Consider the following 18,920-nt stretch of genomic DNA (forward strand, 5'->3'; position numbering starts at 1 on the left):
GTCAGGACTAACCAACATGGATGAAAGAGTACGCACAGACCTTTTAACTCTTTAAAACGCTAAGCTGTTTTAAGTGGTCTCTCCGTGTTAGCGTGAAAATTTCGAAAGAAACTCAAATGGAAACTCCAGAAAAACTGATGGAAAATCATGTAGAAATTACTAAAACTGAGACACTAAAAGGCCAGTAGCAGATAACGCTCCTCGCTGAAACAAAGATGTGTCTTCGTCAATCTTGGCAAAAATCATGGTTCCACTACTACGGAAATCAAGTGTTTCCTAAACAATACTGTACAACGCAAAACTGAAGACTCACACGCTGGAAAATCCTGGGTTTTCCAAACGTTACTACGGACTGACTCGACGTTCCCCACGCCTTCAGAAGCTTAGGCTACAGGGTTAAAAAATGCCCGGGGACAAGCCATTCAAACTTGGACGCGGAGGACTCTCTGCCCAAGTAACAAGCAAAGGGAAAGAAAAACGAGGAGCCAAGCACCGGGATGGAGCTGGAGACAGTACGCCACGGGGCGACGCGAACGGCGAAGGGACCACGAACTTCAACAGATTGGGTCCTAAAAAGAGTCGACGAAGCTGCGCCTGCCGCGCACTCTGGAGGGCCGAAGCAGGCCCGGGACGGTCGGACAGCGCAGCCGCAAGCTCATACTCACGCATGGAGGAGGCCCGGCCGGTGGGGCGGGATCCCTAGGAGGCGGCTTGAGAGACCGGACCCCAGGCAACAGACTCCCTCCCCGCGGTAAGGCGCTCCAAAGCAGCGGCCCGTACGCAGGCCGTTCCCGCCCAAGAAGGTGAGAAGTGTGCGGGTTTCAGGCTGCCAACCCCAGACCCTGACCCCAATCCAGTGCCAGAGCCACCGCTAAATCTAAAGGCAGAGCCTGACCCCGTCAGCGCTCATCCTCAGCCTCCATTACTACAGAACTGAGGAGACGTGGCAGCGCACGGCGATGACGTCAGCCGCGCGACCGCCCACCGCCTCAGCCGCCCAAACAGCGAGCGGCCCCCCGGAACTAGACCCTCAGCCATGGGAGCCGGCACGCCCAGCCTCCTGCGTGCACCTGCGCAGTGGGTCGCGGCCGCCGAGCGCACCTGCGCAGTGGGTCCTGGCAGTCGGCTGCTGCTCGCGGTTCCGCCTTCGCGTCCACCTCTGGCTAACGTGTTTCCTCCCCTGGCTGCTCTTAATAGGCATCCTTCTTGCTATGTCACGGACTACAACAGGTAGCTATGTACAACCTCTCGACCCTATTTCACGAATGAGGGGAGAATGGCGTTTAAGAACACAGCTCAGTGAAAGAGCCCAAGTTGTAAAACCATGCTTCAGAATCCAACCCTACCCTTACTGCAAAGGACTAGATGCAAAAATTAAGGCGTAGCTCCACTAGCTCACTGGAAGAAACGCGACACCAGGAAAACACATGCATTATGATTTATGGCAATAAATACAACATTAAAAGTATATCCAACACTGGAAGCACGCTTCTAGTTGCCCAATGAATAGCACTCACTATCCTGTCTCCCCATCGAAAAGTTGGCCCCAGCTTGCCCACTGCCAGAGATCTGCAAGCAGAGTGCCCACAAATTGGAGCGCCCATTTGGATTTTCATCATCAGAATGGCAGCAAAAGAGGCCACAGCAAAAGCTGTGTGTCTTGGTGTTACTCTCTGGCATATGCAAGATACTGGCCATTCATCATCAACCACCAGATCGCCCACAGGAAGGCCATGGGGTCCTATTTCAGTTTCCCATGTTACTTTCCAACTGTAGTTCTACCTCAAAGCTCTTAGGATAAGAAGACTAGACATCCTCGGTACTACTATGACCATCACTGGCAAGGCACACACTACAGTTATTCCCATAGTAGAAGGTCTGGGTAGCCTCCATGTGACAGCAGTAGGGTCCAGTTCTCCACAAGAGAAGACCAAGCTCGGTTAGAAGAGGAGGAGGTTAACACAGTCAGATGAGGAGGTAGGCTATGATCTGAACAATAGAGAAGTCACTGATGAGCTCCACCAGTATTTTGCAGAGACCCAGAGGCCCAGTGAAGAGCAATGGCAGGGACAGCAGCAGGTGGAGGCAGTGTGAGAATGACTGTGTGAATGCAAACCACAACCTGTCCTACAATCGCTTGTACTACAACATGGACAGACAGTAGTGCCCCTGACCAGGGGCCTTCAGAGCTGCATTAGGCTGAAATGAAGCACTTGTATGGGGATAGCACTGCCAAGATCCAGGCTATGGAGGCCACAGTGCAGCTGAGCTTTGACAAGCACCGTGACAGAAAGCAGCCCAAGCACTGGCCTGTCATTCCCCTGAAGTTCTGAGCCCTGGGCACAGGGACCCCAGGGAATGTTTCCTGGGGAGTCCACAGCCTTGCCCACTCCTTCCTTTTGAATACACTCTCTTCATCTCTTCTCCTGTAGGTTTCTCAGGGAAAGAAGCAACAATACTGAGCTATAAATAAGTTTACCGAAGACCCAGTTGGGCCCCTCAGGAGCTATATACTAGTGAACTTTCTGATCACTGGGACAAAATACCTGAGCCCCACTTGGAATTTGGCATGATGTATATACTGTTGTCCAGATAAGAAAGTTTCTCTTAACATAAAATGTCAATGTATAATTCAGTGGAATGTATACCATTTCCTATTTGCTCTGCTAACTTCTTCCTAGCTTGATATACTGCAGCTCCTTTACTACTTTTCTACTGGCTCTCCAGCATCTTTCCTGGCTTAGTTATTTCTTCCTTGCTAGGACAAAATACCTGATGCCCACAAATTAAATACCTGATGCCCACATTTCCTATTTGCTCTGCTAACTTCTTCCTAGCTTGATATACTGCAGCTCCTTCACTACTTTTCTACTGGCTCTCCAGCATCGTTCCTGACTTAGTTATTTCTTTCTTGCTAGGACAAAATACCTGATGCCCACAAATTAAAGGAGGATAGGTTTGTTTCAGCTCACAGTTTGTAGAGATTTCAGACCATAGTCCTCTGGCTTCAAAGCAGAGCAGCATGGCAGAGTGGCACAGAGAAGAAACACACCATGGCAGGACAGACAGGAGGCAGCAACCAGCAATGTCAAGCCTTCTTTTCTCTTTTGTTCTATTCAGGCTACAAGTCTATTGGATTGTGCTACTAATACCCAGAGTGGGCATTCACATTATTCACACACAGAACTATGCTAAACCAATCAGCAAACTAATTTAGTAACTACAACCCTCAATCCATATTCACATACCCTAAATCCAGCCACCCCTGAAAAGCCCCACCTATGAGCACTTGAGGCTTTGGGGAGATGTCTAGATACAAGCCATCACATTTCCTTCTTTCAGCACTTAATTATTTCCTGCCATTGAGTACCAGGGTGTATAATACTCAGAAAGCCAAATACATCCCTCCCCTCCTAAAGGTTATTGAGGAAAACATGTATTTAATATATGACATAATTAGCCAGGCATGGTGGTGCATGCCTGTAATCAAATTTGGCAGGAGGTTTTGGCAAGAGGATTGCTACAAGTTTGAGGCCAGACAGAGATACATAGTGAGTTCAAGGCCAGCCTGGACTATGTAATGAGACCCCATCTCAAAACACTAAAAAGACAATGCTAAAATAAAAGCAGCAAAAGTAGCTGGGCATGGTGGCACACGCCTGTAATCCCAGAACTCAGGAGGCTGAAGCAGGAGGATCACTGTGAGTTCGAGGCCAGCCTGGGCTACAAAGTGAGTTCAAGGCCTGCCTGAACTGCATAGCAAGACCCCGTCTCAAAAAGATGACAACAAAAAAAAGAAGCAGAAGCAGAAGCAGAATCAGCAGCAGCCACCCCTGCTGCCACAGTAGCTCCCACTGCCCAATCAAGAAGAGAATGGAGGGCTGGGGATTTAGCTCAGCGGCAAAGAGCCTGCCTGGCAAGCTCAAGGTCATGAGTTCAGTTCCCGGTACCGGAGAAAAACCAAAAAAAAAAAAAAAAAGAGAATGGAGATGAAAAAGATGAGAGTCCTATCAGACAACACTGCCTTGTGGTCACTCGCTGCATGGCCAATGGAAAGCCTGGTGACCCAAAGTCAGTGCTTCACAGAGGTCCTCTAGGATCTAGGGGACCAGTGATTGTGCAACTCCTAAGTATCCCACCTTCTCCCAAAGTAAGGGGCCTATTTTGGGGAAACCTTGGCTCCAGGTCTAGAATATGTGGTTGTGGTTGGTATGTGTTTGGAGGGGTCAGTGCTGAATCTCCCTCTCTGGGGAGAGACCACAGGATTTCTCCCAGAAAAGCTTTCACAAAGAGCAGAGAAACCCTCAAAGTCTCAAAAACTGGTCTCTTTATCAACAATATCTGCTCAACATCTGTATGTCAAATTTCTTTTGCCTCACTTAGGAAGTTTTCTGACATTAATTTGGGAACAGGATTTTCAATGTCTTGCACTTCTGTTTTCTGTTCATTCAAATCAGTCTTATGTTATTCTTCTTTGCATCATCTAGCAGCTGTTGGATTGATTTTTTGTGGTTCCTTGCTATGTTTAAGAAATCTTTCTTTTCATGATTGCTAACCACAATCCTGTCTTCTACATCTGATATTCTGTCCTCATATTGGTTCATTTTGCTATGTATACTTTCAACGGAATTTCAAATTTCCTGGATATCTGTTTGTATCTGTTTCATGGATTCCATTCCTTTCCTATGTTAGACATTCATGGTTTCCATAATTTGCCTAAGGATTTTTTTTTTTATCTTTATGTGCTCTCGACTCATTAACCATGTCCTTCATTATGGTGTCCATCTGTGAATTATCTGAGAAATTATTTCTGAATTGACTTTTTTGTAGTGCCTCATTCATCTGCTTTGTAACTTTTGCTGTTACCACTTCAGAGAGTCCAGGTGGATGGTTTTCGTATTGTTCCCTTCATTGCCCCCTGGGTTTATCTGTGGTGAGCTGGAAGTCTGGGGTTGCATTTTGCTTCTGTGTCTTCTCATTTTGTTTTTTTTAGTTTAAATTCTGGGTTAATGTTTGTAAATTGCTTATAGCTTCATTGCTAGTATTAAGAAGCCTTATGAAATTACTCTGACTATTTTTCAGAGATGTGTTGCAAGTGTAGCTGGCATTTGGATTTTGAGTCTGTTGCAAGATCCTACCTCTTCAATTTATTGGGCATAAGAAAATGCTGCCTATTTGGTCTACCCGCTTTCTTTGGCACTGGCCTATAGTATTGTTTATGACACTCAGGAAATCTCAGTCTTGACATACCAGTAAGAACAATTAATTAGAACAATTATATCACCATGGCTAAAGTAGTACAACAAGTAATAACAATAGCATCAAATACAGCCTAGAAAATGGCAAAAGAATTTGACATAGATAAGTAAAGCATATAGGACTCAAATTAGTTATGATCAAAAGAAAAACTCCACAAAGGCATATAATATTCGAGATTCCAGAAATTCAACACAAGACCAGAATATTAAAAGAAAAGAAACAAATCACCTATAAAGCGAAGCCCATCAGAATCACAGTAGACTTCTCAACACAAATCCTTAACACAAGGAGAACTTGTGAAGTATTTCAAGTCCTACAAGAAAACAACCTCCAGCCCAGACGGACATACACTACAGAACTATCTTTCAAAATTGATGAAGAAGTAAAATAATTCCATGACAAAGAATACCTGAAGAAATTTATGACCGCCAAACAAGCAATCCAAAAAATGTTTGGAAGGACATTCCAGAAAGAGATAACAGGGACTACAACTCCATGAACCCCAACAGAATGAATCCACCAGGCAGGGCAAATAATTAAACTGAGGGGAAAGAATGGGAACCAACAACAGGAAAATAATATGACAAGGATAAGTCAAAGCCTGTCAGTTATAACCATCAATGTAAATAGTATTAATTCACAAATCAAGAGGAAGACTGAAAGAATAGATCAAAAAACAAGATTCAACAATATGTTGCATACAAGAAACATATTTAATTGAAAAAGAAATTCATAGACTGAAAGTCAAAGGACGGAAAACAATAATCCATGCAAAAGGATCCCAGAAAGAAGCAGGGATAGCTATTCTATTTGCAGACAAAGTGAATTTCAAGCCAAGATTGATTAAGAGAGACAAAGAAGGTCACTATATTCTTGGAAAGGGAACAAACCAAGAGAAAGAGATAACCACCATATATGCACCAAATACCAGCACACCCAATTACATAAAACAAATATTAACAGACATAAAAAATCAAATAAGAACTAATACAATTATAATGGGAGAAATCAACACCATACTGTCACAAATAGATCAGTTAGACAAAAAATCAACAAAGAAGTACCAGAAATGTACCAAACCTGTGAACAAAGGGACTTAGTAGGTGTCTACAGAATGTTCCAACAACAGCAGAATAAACATTTCTTCTCAGATGTATATGGAACATTCCCCAAAACAGACTGCATACTAGCTCATACAACGTCTTTAATTACAGTGGGCACTTGACTTACAACTTTGTTCCTGAGGGCTGGTTGTAACTCAAATTGTCAGTTCAAGGCTAGGCTTCTCTACGCTGCTTTCAAAGTTTCTCTTCAGTATACAGGCAGATCTCAGTGTCCTTAGAGAGACATTCTCCCAGGATTTCTCAATTAACCTCATATAGGAAAGGATTGTTGTAATGTTCCTTTAAGGGTTAAATTTGGTTCCCTTTACAAGGACTCTTTAAGGGTTAAATTTGTATGTGAGACCATCTGGAAGCATAAGCAGCCAGGATTCAGGTCATAGCTCAAGACTTTGCTCATGAGTTAAAACTAAAATTCCAGGAAAAAAACCCCCAAAATTCCAGTCATAACCCAAGGTTATTCATATGTTAGGCTGACTGTAACTTGAGAGTCCACTATAAATGCAAAGGAATTGAATTATCCCATGCATATTATCAGATCACAATGCAACAGAATTGGAAATTAATGGCCAAAGAAACCATGAAAACTTCTCAAACATATAGAAATTAAATAACAACCTCCTGAACAACCAATGCATCACAGATGAAATTAAAGAAGAAATAAGATAGTTTCTACAATTAAGTGATAATGCCAATACAACATTCTGGAACTTAGGGGACACAATGAAAGCACTCACATGAGAGAAATTTGTAGCAATTGTCTTAGTTACTTTTCTCATTGCTGAGACAAAGTACTCGACACTCCAGGTTAAAGGAAGGAAGGTTTATTTAGCTCACAGTTCGTAGAAGTTTCAGTCCATAATCAGCTGGCTGTAAGGCAGGGTGGCACACGGCAGAGGGTAACAGTTCACGGTAGCAGAAGACAGTAAAAGCAACAACTGAACCTTAACAAGCTGGGCATCGTGGCGCATGCCTGTAATACCAGCACTAGGGAGGCTGAGGCAGGAGGATCGTTGGGAGTTCAAGACCAGCCTGGGCTACAAAGTGAGCTCAAGCCCAGCCTGAACTGCATAGCGAGACCCTGTCTCAAAAAAACCAAAAAACACCAACCAACCAAACAAACAAAAAAAACAAATAAGAACCTTAACAGTGTCTTTTGGCCTCATTTATACAGCCTCATTTATACTCTATCCAGACTGCTGGGATTTGGCAGTGCCAATCCAGTCAGTGGACTGAACCAGCAGTCACTCATGCTTAATCTCTGTACCCTTAATCCCAGCATCATACCTCCAATTAATCACACACTCTAGATTCAGCCACCTCCAACAAAACTCTGTGACCACATGGGGCTTTGTGGGGACATTCAGACACAAATTATAACAGTGATAAAATTGTATATCAGAAAAGGAGAGTGCAGTCAAATAAACAAAATTATGCTGACCCTTAAGCTTCTAAAAAAATAAGAGCAAATCCAGCCCAAAGTTCATGTAAAGGAGGAAATTATAAAGATCAGAGCAGAAATTAATGCAATTGAGAGTAAAAAGACATTACAAAGAATCAATGAATAGCTGGGCATGGTGGAACATGCCTGTAATCCCAGCACTCAGGAGGCTGAGGCAGGAGGATCATTGCAAGTTCGAGACCAGCCTGGGCTACAAAGTGACCTCAAGGCCAGCCTGAACTGCAGAGTGAGACCCTGTCTCAAAAAAAAGACCAAAAAAAAATAATAAAAGAATCAATGAATTGAAGAGTTAGTTCTCTGAAAGACGAAATAAAACTGACAAACCCTTAGCCAAACTTATAAAAAAAAGATTCAAATCCATCCAACTAAGAATATAAAGGGTAAAATCACAACAGATCTTATAGAAATCCAGAAGATTATCAACACCTACTTCAAGAACCTGTATTCTAATAACATGGGAAACAGAAGAAACTGTCAGATTTGTAGATACATATGAACTACCAAAGTTGAGACAAAAAGATATAAAACTGTCAGATTTGTAGATACATATGAACTACCAAAGTTGAGACAAGAAGATATAAAACTCTAAATAATAATGAAATTGAAGATGTAATTAAAACCTACCAACAAAGAAAAGCTCAGGCCTTGACAGATTCACCGCTGAATTCTACGAGAAATTTAGGTAAGACCCAATGGTGCTACTTTTCAAACTCTTTAATGAAATTAAAAGGGAAGGAATAGTCCCATATTCATTCCTGGAAGCAAGCATTATCCTGATACCAAAAAATAGACAAGGATCCAACCAAAAGAGAGAACTATGGGCCAGTTTCCCTAATGAATATAGACTCAAAAATCCCCAATAAGTACTAGCAAACAGAATGCAGGAAATCATCAAGAAAATTATATACCATGACCAAGTAGGATTCATCTTAGGGATGCAGGGATGGTTCAACATACAGAAATCAATAAATGAAACACAAGATATTAACAGAGGAAGGACAAAACCATATGATCATCTCAATAGCTGCAGAAAAAGCATTCAACAAAGTTATGACAAAAAAAAACCTATAGAAAGCTGGAATAGTTGGTGTTTATCTCAATCTGATAAAAGCCATCAATGACAAACCGACAGCCAACATCATACTAAATGAACAAAAACTGAAAGCTTTCACTCTAAAATCAGGAACAAGACAAGGATGTCCACTGTCACCACTCTTATTCAATATAGTTCTGGGAACATTAGCCAGAGCAATTAGGCAAGGGAAAGAAATGAAAAGAATAAGGATAGAAGAGGAAGAAATTAAATTGTAATTATTTGCAAATGACATGATCATCTGTGTAGAAGAAAAGATCACCAAAATACTTCTAGATTTAATAACCAAATTCAGTCACATAGCTGGATACAGTCAACACAAAAATCAATAGCATTCCCCTACACAAATAACAAACTCACTGAGAGAGAAATTAGGGAAACAACACCTTTCACAGTAGCATCCAAAAAAATTAAATACCTTTAATAAGGAATCAATCTAATAAAGGAAGTAAGCGACCTTTGGAAAATGATAGTACACTGAAAAAGATCAAAAATGAAAAGATATCACTTGTTCTTGGGTAGGAAGAACCAATGTGATGAAAATGGCCATATTTCCAAAATTGTTATACAGATTTAATGCAATCCAGATTAAAATGCCAATAGCGTAAATCACAGAATTAGAGAAAACAATCCCAAAATTCATTTGAAATCAGAAGAGACCTAGAATACAAAAGCAATTCTGGGCAACAAAAGTAAAGTAGGTGGAATCACAATCCCTGACTTGAAATTATACTATAAATTACTGTGATATAAACAGCGATACTGGCAAAGAAATGGACCTGAGATTCAGTGGAACAGATTAGACAATGAAAAAGAACTCAAAACACATTCAGCCACCTTATCTTTGACAAAGGGCCCAAACACCTTCACTGGAAAAAAGATAGGCTCTTTAATAAGTGCTGCTGGGAATACTGGCTTTCCACATGCCAAAGATTATATGTAGACCCATATCTCTCAACATGCACTAAACTAACACTGAAATGGATCAAAGACCTAAATATTAAAACAGAAACAGTAAATTTGCTGGAAGATAGAATAGGTAGAACTCTTGAGGACATAGGTAGAAAGACTTTATGAACAAAAATCGCACAGGATATATTACAAAGTATTAACAAGTGGGATCTCTTACTAAAAAGCTTTTGAACAGCAAAAGAAACCACCAACAAAGTGAAGAGACAACCCACAGAGTAGGAAACATTTTTTCCAGCTGTTCCTTGGACAAAGGACTAATATTTAGAATACATAAAGAACTCAAAATAATCAGACCTCCCCAAATTTAGTGATCCAATAAAAAAATGGTCATCTGAAATGAATAGACACTTCTCAGAAGAGGTAGAAACAGCAAATATATGCAAAAATGTTCACTAGTCATTTGAGAGATGCAAATTAAAACAATAGTGAGATTCCATCTCTGCTCAGAAAGAGCAGCTATCACCAAGAAATCAACCAATAACAAAGGCTAGCTGGGTTGTGGGGAAAAAGGAACCCTTCTCCACTGTTGGTGGGAGTGCAGACTGGTGCAACAATGTGGCAGTTCCTCAAGGAACTAAAACTAGAGGTTCCATTTGACCCAGCTACTCTCTGTCTTGTTACCTTCCCAAAAGAATTTAAAACTAATACTACAGTGATATATGCACATACATATTTATAGCAGCCTAGTTTGTAATAGTCAAATCTTGGAAACAGCTCAAATGCCCATCAATCAATGCATGGATAAACAAGATGTGGTTTTTTTATACAATAGACTACTACTCTGCCATAAAAAGGATAAGCTTGAGACGTTCTAGGTAAATGGACACACCTTGAGATCATACTCTTAAGTGAAATAAATTGGACACACATATTTAAATACTGCATTGTTTCTCTGGTATGAGAAAATGAAAGTGTAAACAGATATTGGGAAATGGGACGAAAATGTTCAAATGGGAAGGGGAACTAGGCAGCAGGGAAGGGGAAAGGAAGGAAGGGCCAAGAAAAATATAGAAAGGCAATGATGGAAACAAAGTTTCTGTAAATAAAGAGGGGAAATGGGGTTGAAGGGAAGGAAATGGGAAAAAAAAGAATAACGATATATTAAGTACAGGTACAAATTCCCTATGATGAGTGTTATCATTATGTATATCTAAAATGTACCAAAAGAAAAATAAAAGAATACCTGGCCACCTAAAGATGCCCACAAGTTTTGGAAAACAAATCCATCCACTCCGTTTATGGAGACCTTTCCACAAAGGGCCATTGTTGCCATGAGGACCTCCATGCCTTCTATCACCGAGGCACCTGTGGACCTCTGTGAGACTGTGCCTTCATTTCCAGGCTGGGAGGCATCCTCTGTGACCAGCAGCCATGCAATTCCCTGTGGCTTTGTGATGGCTACTGTGAGACTCTTCCACCCAACACTCTTACCAGGGTCATATCCACCCCCACCCACCACTCCCTCACTTGAGGTCCAGAGTTGTGTTTTGTCACTGGTGCACTGCGCATGCTGTCTTCTGACACAGCCTCCATAGATTTGCGCTCAGGACCCCAATATGCTCACTTTGACTGCCTCTTGGATTTTCCTTCTCACCAAATGCCTGCTGAACCAGAAACCTCTTTGGTGCTATTTCTTGTAACACACCAATGTTTTCAGCTGCTCAGGGAAACTCCACTGATTGTCTGATCTGGGGTCGAGTTTGTGTGACTGGTACTGTGCTGCTCCCCAAAGGGCCGCTCCCCAAAAGGCCACTCCCCCTGATTTGGACTCCTAGTTTCTCTGTCAGTGGCCTGATGCCTATGCTATGGTCTGTGGTCACTGTGCTTTGTGAAATTTTCTTTTTTTTTTTTTTTTTTTTTTTGTTTTTTTCCGGTACCGGGAACCGAACTCACGACCTTGCGCTTGCCAGGCAGGCGCTTTTGCCGCTGAGCTAAATCCCCAGCCCCCTTTGTGAAATTTTCTGTCCCCTCATAGCCTTCGTAGTGTCAACACTGACAGTAAGTTTTTCTCCCAAGATGAATGAGGCTGTCAGTGTTCTGTAGACTGTGCACACCCTCCAACTTGGAAGAACTGTGAAGCTCCATCCACCCACTGCCTCCCCTGCACTCCAGTGTAATTCTGGGTCTGATGTGCAGGCCAGGGATGTCTTAGAAAGCCTCAGATGGACCTCTCTGCCCAGCTCCTCTCCAGCCCATTTAAATTAGACTCATTGTGAAGCCACCAGTGCTCTCATCTGAATTCTGTGAATCTCTAACTGGCCTGTCTTTGGGTGGAAATTAGACAGTACTGCTGACCTCTTTGGACAGTTAAAAAAAAAAAAAAAAAAAACAACCAGGGATTAAACCCACTGTCTTCACAATGAGCTGCATTCCCAGCCTTTTTTTTAAAAAATAAATTATTGTATTTTGAGACAGATCTCACTAAATCGCTCAATTGCCAAGGCTGAGTTCAAAGGTTTTTGTTTTGTTAAGTTTTGTTTTTTGAACTGGCAATCAAACTCAGGACCTTGCGCTTGCCAGGCAGGTGCTTATGCCACTGAGCCATATCCCCAGACCCTATTTGTTTTGGGTTTTTCTGAGGCAGGATCTCACTAAGTAGTCCACACTGGCCTTGAACTCGGCAATCCTCCTGCCTGAGACTCTCAAGTGCTAGGACTATAGAGATGCACCACACCACCATTTCTGGCTCATTTACTATATCTTAAATTAATGGCTGGCATTGGATTCAAAAATACGTGGTTCCTGTAAGCTCCAAGATGATTCTGGTGCTCACTTAGATACAGCAACCACTGGAATAAACTACCTTGCTTATTAAGAAAATGAAACAATTATTTGTTTTCTAAGCAAGTGCATTCCTTCTGAGTATACAGCCTATCTGCCAACCTCTCATTGTTCTCTTCCACACAGAAAAACATTGGAAAATTGAAAAAATGTTTACTTTCATTTCAAAAATATTATAACAAAAAAAATTATAACACAAGATAATTTCCATTTTGATTACAGAAAATTCTGACTATAAAAAAATAAAAGCTCTGTACTAAAGTTTTGTTTGTTTTTTGAGACAGGGTCTTACTATGTGTACCAGGCTGGATTTAAACTTATGATCCTACTGTTTCAACCTCCTGAATGATTGTTGAGATTAAGGTATAGACCACTATGGTTTGGCTAGATATATGCTTTTGAAGTCATTCATTTTGAAATAGCTCACATCTTTGTAGAAGTAAAAGAAATTTTGACTCATTTAATTTTTTTAAATCCTGAGGAAGTCTAATCTGATACAGAGTTAATAATCTTTTCACTTCCTGTCTCTTCACACAAGGTCTTACCCAAAATATGAATAGTTTCACCTTCCAGGAATATAATCCAAATTTTCCTCTGACTGAGGAAAATAGCTCATCAATATTATTTTATCTTTTTAGCTCATCAATATTATTTTATCTTCCACCATTCCTCAAAATGTAACTTTTTTTATCCACTGGATTATCAATATACATCCTCAAGTCTTTACTACCATCAGCCTACATTCTTTCTCCATCTTCTGCAAATTCTGGCTCTCACATTTTTGTTGTTTCCAGTGCAATATTCCTTAATCATGAAGTTTCCTTTTCTTTGGCCTGGAAGATACCCCTCTCATGATTTTCTTCAGATTTCCAATTATTCTGGTTTTTTCCTCTACTGAAACCAGTAGCACTCACATATTACTTTAATTATCCCTGAGTGGGGACTTGTTTTCTCTGTGAGTTTTAAACTCTTTAGGGGCATAGATTTGATTTTATACTTCTATGGGGTGTTACTAAGAACATTTTGAAGAAGGAGTGAGTAATGGTATGATCACTGTTGTAGGGAATCATGGTTATTTTACCATGTTTTTAAAAGGTCACATTGCAGCTGAGTGATGAACCTGTAGTAGAACATTAACTTTCCACTATGTAAGCTGTGCACTAGAATTATGCATCTATCACTAGATGATCTAACCACTTATGTTTTAGAGAATACCATTTCTTCCCCTATCCCAGTATAATGCCAAAAGTCCCTTTCAAGTACAAACCCATTTTATTCTGAACTCCATGATCACTAACCTTAGTTAATGAAGACATATTTGTTAATTTTACTCAGAGGCATTGTTTCTAGTAACGCCAAAGGCACTGGACCCAGTCAAACAAAAGAGTCCTTGGTCTTTAAACAACACCTGTGTGACCACAGTGACCTGATGAAAGCGGAGTGACATTTCCGTACCCCCTCCTCATGTTAAAATCAAATATAAAAATTCTGAGCCTTTCCCCCTGATAATGTGGTCCACTTGGACTGAACCTCTGATCTCTTGCAGAATATCAATAAACTCTTAAGGTATCTATATTCTTTGACTACTGGTAAATTTTTTTTTGCCACCTATGTCACTGGCCTCTTACATACCATAACTCACGATATATATATATAATATATATAATTGTACTATTCAATATTTGCTGCCAACTGTCAAAAAATGTATTTTTTATAAATGTAGTTTAAAGATCTAACTGGAGGGATTTCATTAGTCGTTCATGAAACTGGCAGCATCTCGTCTTTGAAATAGGTCTTCCTGTTATTGGACCTAGATCCAGATACTCACTGCTTGGAAGCCAACGTTTGGGAGACTGGAGCTGGTAGGAAGGAAATCAAATTCATTCCAGAGCTGAAATGTGGGAAAGGGGGGTTGTCCCTAGGAAAATGATCTTGGGACACTCAGGTATAAGAAAGGGCTTTTATAGAGACAAGAAGGGAAGGGAAGGGAAGGGAGGTGAAGGAAAGGGAAGAGAAGGGAAGGGAAGGGAAAGAAGAGCTGGGGATAATAAGCAGCAAGACTACATGCTGACAAAGGTCCTTGTCATTCAAGTTGTTGTGTCACAATGGATCTTGACTTCATGGGAATATATACATATATATATAATAAATAAATATATCATATATTATATATACTATATACAATTATATATAAATATATAATTTATTCATTATTTTTTGGTACTGGGGTTTGAATCCAGGTCCCTCACATTCAGTTACCTCCCCAGCCCAGAACTTTTGTTTTGAGATAGGGCATTGCTTAATCACTAAGTTGCCCAGGCTGGGTTGGAACTTGTGATTCTCCTGTCTTAGCTGCATACAGTGCTGGTATTATAGGCATCTAAGTTAGAGAGAAATTAATATAGAGTTGCAGAAAGACTGGACTTTCAAGGAAGTCAGTAAAAAGCAATGATATCAAATTGTGGCTGCAGATGTATCTAAAAATGGCAAGGCTCTAAGATAAAGTCACAATGGCCAAACTCACATAGTTCCCTAAGGAGGATAAGAGGGGTTGAAGGGAGGGGAGGGGAACGGGGGAAAATAGAAGCAAGATATATCATGTACAGGTACAAATTCCTTATGATAAATGTGATCATTATATATATCTAAAATGTAGCAATGAAAATATACAACTAGTGGGAAAAAAATAAGGAAGGGAAGAAGGGTTGAAAGAAGAGGAGGGGAATGGGGACAAAAGAAGAATCAAGATATATTAGGTGCAGTTACAAGTTCCCTGGGATGAATGCAGTCATTATGTATAAAATTAATTTTTAAAAAGATAACTGGCCTAAGAAGATAGTCAATATTTTGGCCCTGGTCCTCCCAGATCAACAAGAACCCAAGACAAGAGAGGACCTCTTCTACAGAATCCTACAACTTTAGTGAGTCATGCAGTCTCCTGAACAGGGAGATTGTTGGACCCAGAAAACAAGAGTCAGCCAATATACAGTGTACCAAAAAGGAAGGTCACCAGAAAGAAAATGTCTCCCACACTTTCACATAAATCTACATGGCACAGGACCAGGGATATAGTTCAATGGCATAAGCACCTGCCTGGCAAGTGTAAGGTCCTGAGTTCCATTCCCAGAACCAAAAAAAAAAAAAAAAAAAAAGCTACATGGTCCAGCAAGACCATGAAGACCATGATCCATTCTGGCAGCTGACACTGACAGAAGAGCTGAGAAGCTTTATACATGGTTCCAGAACTGATATCCAAGGGGACCCAGAGATTAATTTTGATTAACACAAGTCTCACTTTAACTTGATCTTAAACACCTAACAAAAAAGTATAAAAATAATTCCATAATAATGAAAGCTAAATATAAAAAAGGGACTCCAATCATGACCCTGGCTGTCAGTTTCCAGCTACAGCTGTACCTGACCACTGTTATTGTTCAATAAGGCTAAAACAACTACAGTAAAAATTATTAAAACTCAGCAAAAATCTTTAAATTATATAGTTAAATTGTTTTTCAAAACTATAAAACTCTTCATTTTGTTACAGCTAAAAGTAGAGAGACTTAAATTTATAGATAACCTCCATCAATAAAGAGGGCCAGCTAGTTACACTCATTATTCCAATCATTTAAGAACAGTGTCTAGACATGGCTCTTATCAAAATCTGTATTTCCATCTAGTACTCATGTTTTGGTCATATGTGTTTTAATCTCTTAAAAATTTTTGTTTATTCTTGACTAAAGGCTGCCACACTCCAGATAATCATATAGATAAAATCAACAACGAAAGTGCCAAACTCCTTTCAGTGAGATCCACTAGAGTGACCTTCTAAAGAAAGTTCATGACTGCTAAACCCCAACACGACTTCTACCCAAGATCTATTAGATTAGCTCTTGGGAAAAGGCCCCTGACTATGGTCTCCCTGGTACTAACCCTTCTCAGCTCAAAGCAGCTAGATTAAAACTATGCCCCTTCTCCTCTAACCACTTTTAGGGCTAGCTCTTCAGAGGGGAGAATATTGTGTGCAGATAAGTTAAATAAAAATTAATATATAGTCAGAGAGAGACTGGGCTCTCAAAAAGGTCAATAAAAAGTAAAGACATCAAAATTGTGGCTGGAGGCACATCTAAAAAACACAAGGTCCCAAAATAAAGTCACAATGGCTAGACTCAATACTTCCCTAAGAGATAAGCAGAACTTGAGTCTATTCTATAATTAATATCACTCAGACCATTAAATCCAAATATATATGAGACACCCAGGTAGGTGACCGGACCATCCAGACTCATCCCTTCCCCAAAATCCCTTTGTTCTTTCCATGTACCCTTGCTATGTGACCTGCTTTCCTATCAGATCAATATTAGCTGGAAGCTATACCTATAATCCTATAGGTTGATTACAGTTTAATCCACATTGTACCCACATTGTGACTCTGCTATGTAAACTACCTCCAACAAAGAGCTCAGTAACAACTCACTCTGGACCCCTCTTGTCTCTCAAGAGCTATCTCTCAATAAACCTTTCCTACTCCTCTCCTGCATTGTCCTTTAAAATTCATTCTTCGATTTCAGGTGACACAAATTTGACACATTTGGAGTTTTTTTGTTTTGTTTTGTTTTTGTTTTTTTCCGGTACCAGGAATTGAACTCACGACCTCGCACTTCCCAGGCAGGCGCTGTGCTGCTGAGCTAAATCCCCAGCCCCTAATTTGACACATTTGATATCTATCAGTGTCTTGGTTACTTTTCTCTTGTTGCTGAGACAAAATACCCAATGCCCCAAATGAAGGAAGGAAAGGTTTATTTAGCTTACAGTTTGTGGAGGTTTCAGTCCATACTTGGCTGGCTTCCAGGCAGAAGATAACAAAGCAACAAGAGCAAAGGGGGAAAAGGCAGCCGAACGGCAAAGCAGCCAGAGCAAAAAGGGAGGAATGGCGGCCAGCAGCTTCTTTCCCTGCCTTACTTTGTAAACAGGCTACCCCCACCTAAGAGGCGTGTAGCTCTCACATAATCTCCATGCTCCCTTCTTCCACAGGCTCAGGATGTATACAAAGTAAGCACCCTGGCTTCCTGTTGACTCATTTAGCCAAACCTCTAGACTCCCCAAGTTGACACAATGTATCAACCATAACAATCAGGTTGAGAGTTATATTTCTCCTGTATCACTTGGATTAGGGGCATGCACTATGATGGCAGGTATTTCTTTAGACGGGCATTACTTTTCTGCAAGTTAAACCTCAAAGCAATTTACATCCTTTGTGTTAGCTGATGCACAAAATTAAAGAATAAGGAGGGGCAGTTGCACATTCTGATATTATCTGAATGTCACAAGATATCTGGTTTCTATAAATGTAAAGTTACCACCTTCCATTCCCTACTGGGGAGTGCTGAGTTGAACTCCAGACATTTTTTGAGGCAGGTTCTCACTAAATTGCTCAGGTTGGCCTCCTACTTGCAATTGTCCTGTGCAGCCTTTTTATCTGGGACAATAGGCATGCACCACAATATCAGTCAAGAAAGCCTAAGTAGCAGTTCACATGTTTAGGTGCCCCTTCTCTTTAGAATTTAGAATGCAAGGCAAATGGACAGGAAGTAATCATGCAAAGGACTCTTCCTAAAGGAGTGTTCATTGTCACATACCAATGATCTGAGCAGAGGTGGGGGTACAAGCAGAAAAAGCTCTCAACAAAGAAGGAACCAAATTTTGAGTGCACATCCTTATGATGCCTCGAGTGGATAGGGCTTGTCTTATTGGTTGCTGTCAATCTGTTTTTTTTTTTTTTAAACTGGTCCATTTACTGACACCTAGGTCAGGTGACTTCATTTTGGTCTGTTCTACTGGAATTCAGTCAAAGCAACTGCTCCCCATACGTTTTATTTAATATCACTAATTTTCCCCTCATGGCCAAGTCACCCAAATTGTTATAAATTCCTATCACAAAGCGACTGTACTATACTATTTGCAACTCTTCGGTGTCTAACAATGCTGTACACACACTCAATAAATCTAAGCTACAATATTTAATCAGAAGCAATTGGATGTTGTAGAAAGGTCTCACCTAGGTTTCTGTGCCAGACCTTGATTGTGCCACTGATGGTGAGCAACAAATGTACCTTCTCTGATCAATTTTTTGACTGCAAAGAATAAAATGTTTTCAATATGTCACAGAATGGAAGGAATTACCATTATCAGGTGCGTTTTACTGCCACCTTCCAGTCTCCTGGTTTCCTAGGAA

General features: G+C 40.6%; 1 protein-coding gene and 1 pseudogene across 4 annotated transcripts in view; one reads left to right on the forward strand and one right to left on the reverse strand.

Annotated features, from left to right (window-relative positions):
* Tmem39a (transmembrane protein 39A) overlaps positions 1-14,724 on the reverse strand; it is a 65,685-nt gene extending 50,961 nt beyond the window's left edge. The window contains exon 1 of one of the 4 annotated variants that reach the window (XM_013515085.1): positions 14,517-14,724. The gene's annotated coding sequence lies outside the window, so the exon portion shown is untranslated. Of the gene's footprint in view, positions 1-313; positions 617-665; positions 936-11,090; positions 11,205-14,516 lie in introns of those variants that run through there. The other 3 variants (XM_013515087.1, XM_005386440.2, XM_013515086.1) reach the window with 3 other exon arrangements.
* On the forward strand, positions 960-2,530 carry LOC102022311 (annotated as a pseudogene).
* Positions 14,725-18,920: the final 4,196 nt, after the last annotated feature.

This window comes from Chinchilla lanigera, unplaced genomic scaffold (assembly GCF_000276665.1).
Source record: "Chinchilla lanigera isolate Chin_1 unplaced genomic scaffold, ChiLan1.0 scaffold00026, whole genome shotgun sequence".
In the NCBI taxonomy this organism is placed as follows: Eukaryota; Metazoa; Chordata; class Mammalia; order Rodentia; family Chinchillidae; genus Chinchilla; species Chinchilla lanigera.